We start from the raw sequence: 13,099 nt of genomic DNA, 5'->3' as shown, positions 1-13,099 counted from the left end.
GTTTATCATAACATTTGTTAAAAATAAAAAATAATTTTAAAAATACTGCAGAGCACACATCTGACGTCATCAAATTTGGTGTTGTGGTGGCCTTAAATGAGAAGTTAATAATTTGTGAGAGTTGTTTGGCTAAATTTAAGGGTGTTGTTGACTTTGTGGGCATAAATACTTTTACCTGACATTCTTATGATTTCTGTGGTCTTTAAACAAAACATTGGTCTGTTTTAAGCAACACTGACAATTTTGAAATGTGTCTAGTTTAAAATAACTCATGCAGTTTGTGAAATACACATGGAACTAGGTTTTCCTGTCAGTTTGGTGCTTCTTAAAAATGATACTTTTATGTTTTTCAAAGCTTATTCTATGGCCATGCTAGGCATGGAATGAAAAGTGGGGAAAAAACAATAAAAAAAAAATCTAGGTTAAGGAGAGTAAAAGAATTAACTGACCTCAACATTATGAAACACAGAAGTAACTTGAACACTTCAAGTGTGCTTTTTTTCTGTATTTTTTTCCTGTGTAATGATTCTTGAATGTCATTAGTCTGAAAAGTAACAGTGAATTTATTACTGTCATTGCAATTTTTATGTGCATATGTAAGCAACATTTGATTCTTACGCAGAGTAAATATTTGTAAGCACTGTACACTCCAGCAGCTGTTAGGTTGTTTTCTCAGTAATTGTACTTCTCTGTTTTTTGGAGAGCATCATATTGAAAATGTTTACAGCAGTGTATTTATAACAGTTATCTTCAGGTCCTGCTCCTAAAGCATTTCCAAGAAGCATTTCAGGATTCAATAATATCTGAATTAGTCAGATGAAGCTAAAATCTGTTGCACCTGTTGAATCACTTAAATACCTTTTAAATGTTCATAACAACAATATTTATTACTATGACTAATTGTCTCATTTCTTGCCTTTTTTGAGGATTTTTTGGTTGAATTTTCTAATTTTTGTCTTAGTCTATTAATTATAATTTAAAGGCTCTGTGGTTACATATACTGTACACTTACTGCTTTTGTTACAGGTCATAAGGATCACATACATTTTTGCTCATCATTATTTTACATGGTCCAGTTTGGGAGTCCTTGATGGGTTGTGACAGGAGGTGCTTTTTGAGAATAAGGCACTGACCAATGAAGTGCTGGCCTGACTTACATTCAGGGGTTTTGAGATACAAAACATTTTTTTGTAATAGACAATTGTCTGTGGTATCTGTTTTGTAAATGAATGGACATACATTAAAAATGTGAGGATTTTAGAGTTGGAAATGTACTGGACACTTCACCTGCCTGCTCAGCATCCCAGGAAAGTTGTAGTGATTCTGTGTACACAATGGCAGTCACTAACCTGCTCTAGCTCTGCTCCTCTAGATCTGTAGTGTGGCATCTGCGAGGAGTGACAAATGAGAGGAAAAATCTGACTGATCTGCTAAAGCTTTGGTCTCATTCAACAGGAAGAATGGCATACTGCAAATGACTTGATTTTTTTTAAACATAAATTAAACCAGGAGTAATTAATGTTTAATTTGTCTCAGGTTTTATACAAAGGATCAGCAAAGCAAAAGCCTTTGCTTTCAAATACTTGCTGAAGAAACTGGGGCAATTGAACACAGGAGATATGGCTATCATTTTCATTATTACTGTGAAAATTACATGTAGGGAAACATGAAGTGCTTTGAGAGCATAAAAATGCATTTTCCATCAGTTGCATCCCAGTCCATCTGGGAGTTTAAAAAGCTATACTGGATAATTTCACAGAAAAAACTCGTCCCTTGGGAGTAAAAGATTTTTTTAAAGCTGTACTACTAGAGGTGATTGTGCAGTAGTAAAGTTGTGCTGTTTGTGAAATTTTTCCTAATAATGTTGCATATAGTGTTCTGTAGTAAGAATTTGGACTAATTAATTCATTAAATTGAATGGAAAACAACTTGATCAAAATTAAATCAGCTGTTTGGATATAAAATGCTAAGGAGGAGGTTGTGCAAAATCAGGGCATATTTACCCACAGAACAGGGAAGGGACTGTTTGTCCTCTCTTGTTGCATCAGCAACTGTCTACTTCGGACAGTAGTGATACAGTGTCTTGTATCACTTGAACCATATGATCCAGGGTGATCAGGATGGTTGTGCAACTTCCTTTTACTGCTTTTCTGTATGTGGCCCTGCAGAGTTTGAGGATGTATTTACAGTCTGAGGGATAGATCATTTGACACGATATCTTCCTTGTCGCTATTTCATGTGTGCTGTTGAGAGGAAGAGGAAAAAGAATACGGTTCTAGCAGTACCATACTGCTTTGAGTACACCCGTCAAAGGAAAAAGCTCTAAACTCTACTTTCAAAAAGGGCAGCATTTAGAGCATGTGATGTGTAGCATTTACAGTGTATAGCAAGTATAAAACAACTGCATATACTTACGATTACTGGTCTTACTGTTTGATGCATGAAGTGTCATTATCACATGGAAAACTAATCCACCTATGGCAAAGGAAGTATTTAAGGACAATGAATATAAATATGATTTTGTTTGGTCCTTAAATAGAAGTCTGAATGCTGTGATTTTAATTTTGGATACTTTGGTTGTATGAAAAACTGCCCCAGGTATCTCTATGCATAGTTGTAAAAATCAGTGAATATGCTCCTCAGTCTTTAAACTGCAGCATATAAAATAAGTACTAGAGAGGAGATTATTCCATTACCCCAGGGCTTGGGAAGGTCCTCTTACTCTTTCTCTGAAATAACCCTGGCTTTATTAACCCTGGGAGCAAGCTGCAGACCTTGTTTGTTTCACCTGGCCTTTGAGAGAAGAGGGAGATTTCAAAATGAATGCTGGTGTTAGTGGTTAATTATGAACAGCTGTTGAATAGATGAGGTGAGCTGATTAAGCTCCATTTGGTTTGCCATATTGAATAATTGGGAGTGCATGCACAGTCAGTGTATGGACAGCTTTATTACAAATAAATCAAGAGGGACAAAAATAAAAAAAATGCAATTAATAAAGTTTTCTCTGAGATCAGCTTAAATAGTCAATAATGCAGCAGTGAAATAGGGGAGTAAACAAAAGTACTTGTATTAATATCATGCTCATATGTGTTAAATTTATACGCACAGTGGAGCAAAGCAAGAGTGGGAAGGCTTCTCTATTGAAGCTGCATACAGGCTGAAGAGCAAACATTCAACCTTATAAAAGTTGGCATTTCTTGTTTAAGTGATATGTTTCTCAAACTTCCAAAACCTTTAGAATTTTTTTCTTCTATCAGTATTTTGATTTAGATAAGGTCACTCCATTCACCCCCTTCCCACACCAAAAGGAAAAAATAACTGAAGAAATAATATTTTCAAGTATGAAGAAATTGCCACAGAAGTTGTATCAGCAGGAGCATAAACTTTTTTGTTATTGTAAACAATCTGATTTTTATCTGTTAGAACTTAATAAAGGAGGTGAGAGATTAGAGATAAGTTTGGTTTTTGCACATAAGCTTACATATGACCCCCAAATTCCCCTTTTTTGCAGTTAAAAAAGCAAGTTATTGACATATTTTTAATTTAATTTTGACTGCTTGCACTAGGGATATTAGTTTGAATTTTGAAGCTGAAGCAATTATATTTTTAACTTCTCATCTAATTTAACTGAGTTCTTGTGGTAGAAAGTAAATAAGTAAAAATCCTAGCGAAAGAGAATTCATAGTCTAATTTGAAGTATTTTGGAAGGATTTAACACAATGAATGAATAAAAATGGTTAATATATTGGACTAATTAAAGACAATTCACATTTGTGGTTTGGACATAAATGTGTAAAAATTATACCCATCTATCTTATTACATTTCCTTTTCTTTCCCTGAGGATTTCACTATGTACTTTATCTGTAATTGTTGCCAGTTTTCTATCAAGTTCCCACTGGGCTTCTGGTGCAAAAAATCTTATCCTCTCGATGACAGAGCTTGCCTGAATGATTTCATGCTCTTAGCATTTTTGTTCACGGGAATTAGGGGGAGAATGTAACTGCAGCTGAACATAGCATCTATTTTTGTAATTTTGAAGTTTAGGCTCTGTTATTGGAACTAAATGAAGAGATGCAGGTGTTCTCCAGTTCAAGTCCTTTGGGATTTTTTGATGGTAGATGCTTGAAAAGAAAATGCATGTGTTTCCAGAGTCAAACAGCAGCTGTGGACAAGGATTTATGTTTTTCTCAGAACTTTGGGATTTCAAAATGTTACATTTAATCACATGCACAGAAAGGAGAGCAAATGTTAAAGATGTTACATATAAAACTAGGAGACTGATCTTTTTACCATACCAACTAGTTGTGGGAATAGAGGAACAAAGTGATCTTTAATCTTAATATGCACAATTTCAAAAGGATTATGATAGTTGCCAGGACTCTGGTCTTATGAGAACTGTGCTCAGGCAGTGCACAGCATTTATATCTTCTTAATTGCTTTTAAAATCTGGTTTATTCTTATATTTTTCCTTGGAAAAATATCAATGTTAATAGTATGAGTTACTGAAAACACAGTATTCATGTAGGCTTACTTTAGAGGGCGGATTTAAATTCAGTAAGCATACATTTTTAGAAAAAAATTTCTGGCAACGTCTTGTAGTTTTCAAAATTTGATTTAAAATAGCAGTTCAACTGCCTGAATTGCAAGGCTATATTTGGAAGTTTTCTTTCTGACAGAATTTGTGGGCAGAAGTATTTTGTGGTAATGCAATTTCTCCCTCCCTTTCTCTCTGATGATTTTGCAATTAGTTGATTATAGCAAACAAAATGTCTGACATCTTAAGTTTAGCTGAAACTGAGGCAAGGGCAGCAGATGGTGGTACTGCTGAGCAATTCAGGAAGGGAGAATGGGGTGGGCAGGAGCAGGTTGGTAACAGTGGTAAATGCCAAGTTAATTAATACGAAAGAAGAGAAATAAAAAGCCGCTTTTAACATTCACCAGTTTGTGTGTGCTCCATCCTCTGCCATTGCCCTCCCAACCTCAGTATGTTGTGCACTATAGCAGTGTTCAGTATCAAATATTTTTCCAGGCTTGGATCACCACTGCATCTACTGTCTTACAAAGATCCAGCACTTAGTACTTTCTCCAAGAGAGAAGTAAACTTGTCCTCAAGTGCAGTCTGTTCCTCTGCTGGCTGCAACTGTAGATTTCATGTCCATGGGAGTAGCGGCAGGGAGGGATGTACTATACTATGCTAACTAGATTGACTGCTTCCAGTGAGTTGCATAAATCTGGCAACTGCCAGTAAGTTCTGGTTACAGAAAGGTAATTGCACAATGCAGGAATAAGACAGCTTGTTCAACTTTCCCTCAAGTAATTCTGCAAATCCTCTTGGGGAGGAGGTGTTTTCATCTCTCTGCTTATGTTGCTGTCAGTTTCTCTCAATATGCCATAAATCCTTCAGCAATACATGTGTTCTAAAATGCTGAGATTGTGACTAAATAGTATTCTGAGTTTTGTAAAAACTTACTTTAAAATTTGATTTTTTAAAAAAAGTTAAAAGGGAAAAAGCCTACACTGTCATGCAAGTTGTTAGGAAGTTAGCCTCTGTAGTTGAGTTCCCTGAGCTCTTTCAATCCTGACTGACTTTGAGATGTACTGTTCAGCTGCACTGTGGAAGTCAGGTCATATCTTTAGTCAAAGAAGCACTTTTGCCTTTTTTCCAATTTTTTTTTTTTCTTAGTAGAGTCACTTAAGATTTAAAGTTTGGGCAAAATAAGGACAAAGCACTATGAAGATAGGGACTCAACTCCAAATGGCAGGAGCCTTAGATGTTGCACTGGAAATATGTGACTGAGGGGACTGGAAAGCCTGCATCTCATCTGGATTTATAACCTTTTTGTAAAAACTCATTGTCTAACTCTTAACTCAGGATAACAGTGTAAATAATGTAGTTGATCTTACAGTTTTTGGGATAGGACTTTGAGCTTCACTATTGGCAATTAAAGAGTTGAGCTCTTGAATGGTGGGGGTAGTAAGACGTATGAAGGCTTTAAAGTACATAAAAGAAATCTCTCAAACAGCTCATAACCTAGAAAATTCTGTAAAAGTAATTAAAAAGAAGTCGTTGAAAAGACTTTTCTTTTTTTAACTTTTAACTCATTAAATGCGTAGAAGTTAAGGTATGGCAGATATGAGATTCTGTTTCTGCTACCTTTATTTTGTGTGTGTGTGCATGTGTGTTCCATTGGATTTCTGTTCACTTTAAAATCTGGCAGTATCAAAGTGTTCCATATGGCCACCAAAGCCATATTTAACACTTCTGTTATTGAAAAAAAAAAAATCTACATGTGGGTTCAAATGATAATTTCTATTTTCATAATGGTAGAGGCTGATGTATCCATACTTCCTTTATTTATGGAATTGCTTTTACCTTTCCCACTTATGGCATCTGGAAAAGCATTTTTCAGCAAGGTGACTAGATACTTATTGTTGGCTTTAAGTGTTTTGAAAACATGACAGGTATAGGCTCTCAGCAATTGCTGACACATAGCTTTGGACATTGAAATCTGTTTTTAATTGAGAAAATATATGTTGGCCAGCATATTGGGATAGTTCCCTCCTATTTTGAAAAAATGCCATGTGATCTTCCATTTGGACACTTCCCAGACATGGTCATAAGGGACTGTAGCTGTTTATTTTCAAATAGTGTTTAAACTATTTCCAGGTTTTATAACTGAATTGTATTGCTCTCACTGCCTCTTTAGTGATGTAAATGATTTATATAAGATGGCTACTTTTTTTGTAATGAAATGCAAAATAGATATGACTTAAAATCAGTAGACTTTTGGTGGTAGTAAATGCATTTTGACTAGATCAACTTCATTTTAAAAAAAATTTTAGTTACAAGTACTTAAATAACATCACAGCACATTTGATAAAAACAGTGCTAAATGAAGCATCTTATTTTTAATGCAGAAATTATTATACATAGAATTATATTTGTTCTTAATCTGAATTTTTTTCAGTAATTTTTATGGTTCAGCTGTGTAGCAGTTTTAAAAAAGCTACATGTCACTCCCAAGATTCCAGGGTACTGGTTATAATACAAATGTACTAATAGTCTCATTTCTCTGATTCAGGATGCAGTCAGAGTGAATATTCAACCACATTGTCCCTTTCTACCCAAACATTACTGTTCAGAAGCTCCCACAGAAATTCCTTCCTGTGATGTTAAGAATAGCCAGTTGTGGTCAGCAATTAAAGATGGGCCATTATCAAGTAACTGTAGATCTAGTTTTATGTGGAAAGCAGCAGTTCACAGTCAGGATTAGGTAAAGCAGGTTAGAATTTTAACTGTATTTTTTATTTTTTTTAATTCAACTAGATAACTTCTGTGATGACTCTCAGTCTAGGACAGACTCCTATAGCTCACCAAACTGAAGTAATTTTGAACAGACAGATGATCTTTAAGGTGTACAACTTTGGAAACATTTAAATTAGTTCTATTTTTTTCATGTGCTGTGAAGCTTCTCAAGGGCAAGCTCTATTGTTACCAGAAATCTGCAGACTGTATAAAAATTAGTACTGCAGGAACTATTATTCACTTGTAACCTTTAGACCATTTCATTACTCCTGTGCTGTATGAGCTGGTTTCATTTTACCTGTGCACTCAAATAGAACTAATATGTTCAAAATACATAATATGTACTTGTGTAAAGGTGGCAGAAGTACTTAAAATTTGTATCAGGAAAACAGTGCATTGTGTAACTTTTCAGTTTTTGTTAACAGCTAAAATTAGCTTACCTGTAATAGGTATGCCATTAATATTGAGTATCTCTATGTAACAGGCTTTAAGTACAGCAAATTCAAACTCAATGTGGTATATTTGAGGTTATCCTGACATTCTCAGAATCACATGGAATGCTAAATCTATTTGAGAAATGCAGTGATAGGATTAGAGTGGATGTATAGTTTAATTAAACAGCTAAATATTTTTAATTCTTAATTTTAATCTGATTTACACTCTTCAGTAGAGGACAAGGCATTTTGAAAAGGAAAAAAAAACCATTTGTTTTTCAGAAGTTATGTCTGAAAGAGAAGATTATAGGTGTTGCCCTGATCTTACAGCCAGTTCAGTTAAGACAAACAGATGCCAGAGCAAAGTAATTTGCTGACCTGAATTCTGAGTTTCCATCCAAACTCATTTGTGCTGCAAATTGTTGATACCACTTGCAGCACAGCATATTAGTGCATTCTCTGGCTTTCCTAAGTGTTTTCCTAATTTCTCATGTGTTCTCAAGGTGAAGTAGACAGGTCTGGAAAAAAAAGTGCTTTTTCCCCCAAGAGATTTAGAAAACTGTGTATTTGCAGAAGAGCAAATAATTTTGGGGTTCTGCTTTCTTAATTTATGAGAACATTTTGTGGTTATGCAATGAGTGGGTACTCTGACAATTTGAATGGAAGGGATGGGGAGTTCCAAACATTTCAGCTCTTACAGTAGGAGTTTGCCTGCATCTACCAACTCTTCCACATTTAGCCTGGGTTCACCATCTGTCACTGTAGAACTTCTGGGCCCGCTTGTCTGGGGTTTGTGCCAAGCTGAAGAATATCTCTGGCTATGCTGCCTCATATCCGGGAATCTTGAAAAATAGACCACTGCCTTTGGGAAGGTTGACGTGAAAGGAATCAGACTAACCAGAGTTTGAGCTATGTCTTTTTGAATTTCAGTGTTTATAACTGTCATACCAGTGGAAAAAAGAACATGTTCTAATAATATGTTGCAAAAAAATAAATGAAAATAAAGTTTATTCAGCTATATAATTAATAATAAATAATAAATCTTCAAATTAATAATCTGAATAAACAAACAAGTGGCTGACTGCCTCTTCTTATCTCCTGCTGCCCTCAAAAGTACCTAAGCTTGTTTTACTTTTGGAATAAAAATAATTAAACCCTAAAGAAAAAGGTGTAAATACAATATAAAGTATAATATTAGAACATCCCTGTTAAAGTGGGGAAAGTAATGGAGATTTTGTAAATAGAAACAATACTTTGAAAATTAAGAGAAGATATGATTGAATACAAGAATTATTAAATACAGTATCTGGCTCAACATTAGTGAGCAGGGTTATGGAGCACATGGTGGTGGATCATCACTTTTAGATAGTATTCTGTTCTCTTCTGTATGTCCATAGACGTCATCAGTCAGATGTTCAGTTTATGTAAAACTTGCTAAAGCACTTCTTTTATGCTTTAGGCTTTGCATGAATTATATGTACAGCATATTTCTTTTTTTTAGTTTAACTGTGTTCATGTTTGGGCATGTATTCAATAGAAATAAATTAATGAAATGAGAATATGAATTCTCTTCTGTACTTTTGAGCTCTCTTATGTCCTTGCTGTAATAAGAGAAAAGGAATTCAGTATTGAGCAAATCTTTCAGGTTGTTACCTGAAGATTTGTACAAGAAAATGAAATTTTTTCAAACTATCTTTATAGTATTTAAAAGATGTATTAGCCCAAGCCCTGGATTAATATTTTTCAGATGAAAAAATTATTGCAAAACACTTCTTTCATACATGTTTCATAATAAATTCATTATTCAGTAATAAATTTTAAATTAGCCTAATATGTTAAAAGTGTGATTTTAAACCAACTTTTGGAAAGTCTTACAGATAGAATGTAGTTTTTTGAAAACAGATGTGTATTTTCAAGGGCACATATCAGTCCTTTACACAGTTGCAGTCCAAACAAATAAAATTAAACTTTAATGCAAGTTGCAGTTAGTTGATCAAATTCTTTTTAATTACAAAATGAAATAATTAAGACATAGTTTTCAAAGAAGGAGTAATAAAATATAATAATATTAATTATGTTTAGTGTGAAGACTTTCATAATAATTAGAAGCCAATAATGCTTCTTTTTTTCCTCACTGGTAACATAAGCAAAGTATAAGCCTGTGAAAAGGATGACTTAACACAACTGTTGATGCACTTTGACTGAAACATCTTTATTAAGTTAATACAAGAAGCAGTCATGCCCTACTTGAATTACTCATTTATAATGGCTGAGCAGCAGCCTGGATGTGGACTTTGAAATCCTGGGAAAATAAGATGCATGCACGCATCCAAATGTCTAGAGCCTTTAAAGCAGCTGTAAAATGTTGAAGTGAGATGTCAGCTACTAGCTGTTGTCTACATTTTTAGTCTTAAGGGAAGTGTAATCATTTAATTGCTAACCAAATTTAATATTATTAGTCATTATATCCTCAGTTCAAAACTTTTTTATTTCCTAGAGCCATTTGAACTGAAGAATCAGAATATTTGTCTGCTTTTTTTCACACTTTTATTGCACAGATTATTCCAACTTTTTTTGAAGACCTTCATTGCTTTGTTGAAATACATATATTTTTCACTAACTTTTATTGTGCTTGTAATCAGGAAGTAATAATCTCAAAGATGTGTAAAATACCAAAACAAAGCATATGTGTGGGTAGCAATTCCAAAAATGCTACCTTTGTGCTCAATAAGGATATAAGAGTATAACAGCTGGTAAAAAACATATATTAAAAGGATTTCTGTCTCTTTGCACTGGTGGGATGTCGCTGTTTGTGCAGTCTTTTGCAGATGATGGCATTGCCAGGTTCCTTGTCTTCACAGCTTGATTTCATGTTTTCTTTGAAAAGAGAGACATATAGGAAATTAACTGTTCAACTTTAATTTTTCTTCAAATACTTGCACAATTCCAAAGGGTGTGCATCCCCTTATACTTGAAACAGAGATTTTTCATTAGAAGTGCCAGATGTTTCTCCAGTATCCTCACACTTCCCAAGGCACCAGTATAGAAGTAAACACTCTTCTTTTTACTGCAGGAATTGTACAAGTTCCTGTGACAAGAAGTCAGTGAGAGCATGAATATCCAGTTTTGCATGTTGGAACATCTGTAAGGCAGTGTGAACTTCATGTTGCACTTTGGAGACCAACAATAAAGTCCATGTTTTATCTATCCAGGGATATTCATAATCAGCTCATAGCAGTTGGTGAGACTGCAAGGATGCTTAATTAAGGATCATTCAGGAATGGGTCAAGTAGTTTTTTCCTTCTTTCTGTTACAAGTAGAATTGAGATGACTTGTACTTTGTTTCCTGGAAAAATCACTGTCTCAAAATCATGATGGAAGGAGAATCTCTTTTCTACAAAATGGCAGCAAATTAGGGTCCCAACTCAGAGATCGTGCCTTCCTTCCTGGTACTGGGAAAAAGGAGACGTGAGAATAATCCACCTTAAAGGTAGAAATAGGATGATTAAAAGTCTTCACTCATATTTTTTCCCAGGCAGCCCTAATAGAGTTATTTAGTATAGCTCTTATCAAACAGCTTTAAACTAGATTTGAAGGAGGAAAGCAAATAAAACCAGGCTTATTACAGATAGTCCTGGGGGCAGTATGCCACTGTCTGAGGGATGCTATGGTAGCAAGGCCCTTTGGTCTGCCTCCTCAGTGGAGGCTGGGGATGGAAATCCATGTGGCAGCAAAGACACAAGGGTTATTGAATTTTTAGAAACCAAGGAAGCTCCTGAGAATGGTTACATAGGAATTAGGGCTTGTTGTCCCCAAAAGGCAGTAATGAATAGTCCAACTGAAGTGGATTTACACCAATGCATTCAGCATGGGCATCAAGCAGGAGGAGCTGGAAGCCTTTGTGCAGCAGGAAAATGATGACATACTTGCCATCATGGAAACATGGTGGAAAAATGTGAACTGGAATGCTGCAGTGGACTGCCATAAACCCTTCACAAAGGATAGTGAAGGAAGGAAGAAATGTTGGAGTAACTCTGGATGTTGCGGAGTGTTTTGATGGTCTAGAGCTTAATGATGGTGACAGCAAGGGTGAGTGTTTATTTTAAGAGTCAGAGAGAAGGACAACAACGCTTTGGTGGGATTTTGCTAAACGCCTCCCAAGCAGAATAAAGAGGCAGATGAAATATTCTGTTAGCAGCTGGGAGAAATTTCACAATTGTTGGTCCTTGTGCTCTTGGGGGACTTCAGCTTATCAGATGTCTTTTGGAAATGCAATAGATTGGAGAGGAAACAGCCTAGGAGGTTCCTGGAGTGTGGAAGTTAACTTCTTGGCACAGCTGGTGAGCAAGTGAATTATGAAAGGCACAGGCTGGACCTGCTGTTTGTGTGCGGGAATGGGCTGGTGGGTGATGTGGTGGTTGAAGGCCTCTTGGGCCCAGTAAAAATGAAATTACAGAATTTTTGGTTCTTGAAGAAGTAAGGGAGGTGAGGGAGCATCAGATCTGCTACATTGGACTTCTAAGAATATACTTTGGCCTGCTTAAGAGACTGGTTGAAAGAGTTCTTTGGGAGGCAATCTTGAGGCACAAAGGAATTCAGGAAGGCTGAACACAATTTAAAAAGGAAATCTTAAAAGTATAGCAGGCTGTACCCATGTGCTGAGAAAGATGAGCTGAGAGAGAAATGTCTGACATGGCTGAACAGAAAGCTTTGGCTGGAAATCAGGAAAAAAAGAGGAGCTCATGACCTTTGGAAGAAGGGCTGGAAAACTCTCAAGGACTGCAAGGATATTGTGAGGTAATGAAGGGAGAAAATTAGAAGGGTCAAAGCCCAGTTAGAACTTAATCTGGCTACTGCAGTGAAAGACAATGAAAAATGTTTCTGCAAATACATCAGCAGCAAAATCCATTATTGGATGCAGGGGCAAACATGATGGCAAAAGATGAGGAAAAAGCTGGGGTACTTAGTGTCTTAATGCCTCAGTCTTTAATGACAAGACCAGTTTTTCTCTGGATACCTAGCACCCTGACCTGGAAGACAGGGTTGGGAGCAGAATGAAGGCCCCACAATCCAATGGCCAATGACTCCCATACAATTTAGACATACACAAGTCTGTGGAGCTAGATGGGGTCCATCCAAGGGTGCTGGGGGAGCTGGCAAAAGAGCTCACTGAACCATCTTCAATCATTTACCAGTGGTCCTGGCTAACCGGGGAGGTCCCAAGTGACTGAAGAGTTGGCAGTAGTGACCCCTATCTGTAAGAAGGGCCAGAAGGAAGATTTGGGGAACTACAGGCTTGTCAGCCTGACCTTGGTGCTGGGCAATGTTATGCAGCAGATCATCTTGAGTGTCATCATA

The 13,099-nt window shown here is 36.0% G+C and overlaps 1 protein-coding gene across 7 annotated transcripts in view; it reads left to right on the top strand.

The window, feature by feature from the left end:
• Positions 1–13,099, top strand: part of VPS13B (vacuolar protein sorting 13 homolog B) — a 431,250-nt gene that overhangs the window by 138,189 nt on the left and 279,962 nt on the right. The window lies entirely within an intron of this gene.

This window comes from Anomalospiza imberbis, chromosome 1, assembly GCF_031753505.1.
Source record: "Anomalospiza imberbis isolate Cuckoo-Finch-1a 21T00152 chromosome 1, ASM3175350v1, whole genome shotgun sequence".
NCBI classification, from domain to species: Eukaryota; Metazoa; Chordata; class Aves; order Passeriformes; family Viduidae; genus Anomalospiza; species Anomalospiza imberbis.
Note: the sequence above shows the minus strand (reverse complement) of the source record. Positions and strands in the feature narration are given on the sequence as shown.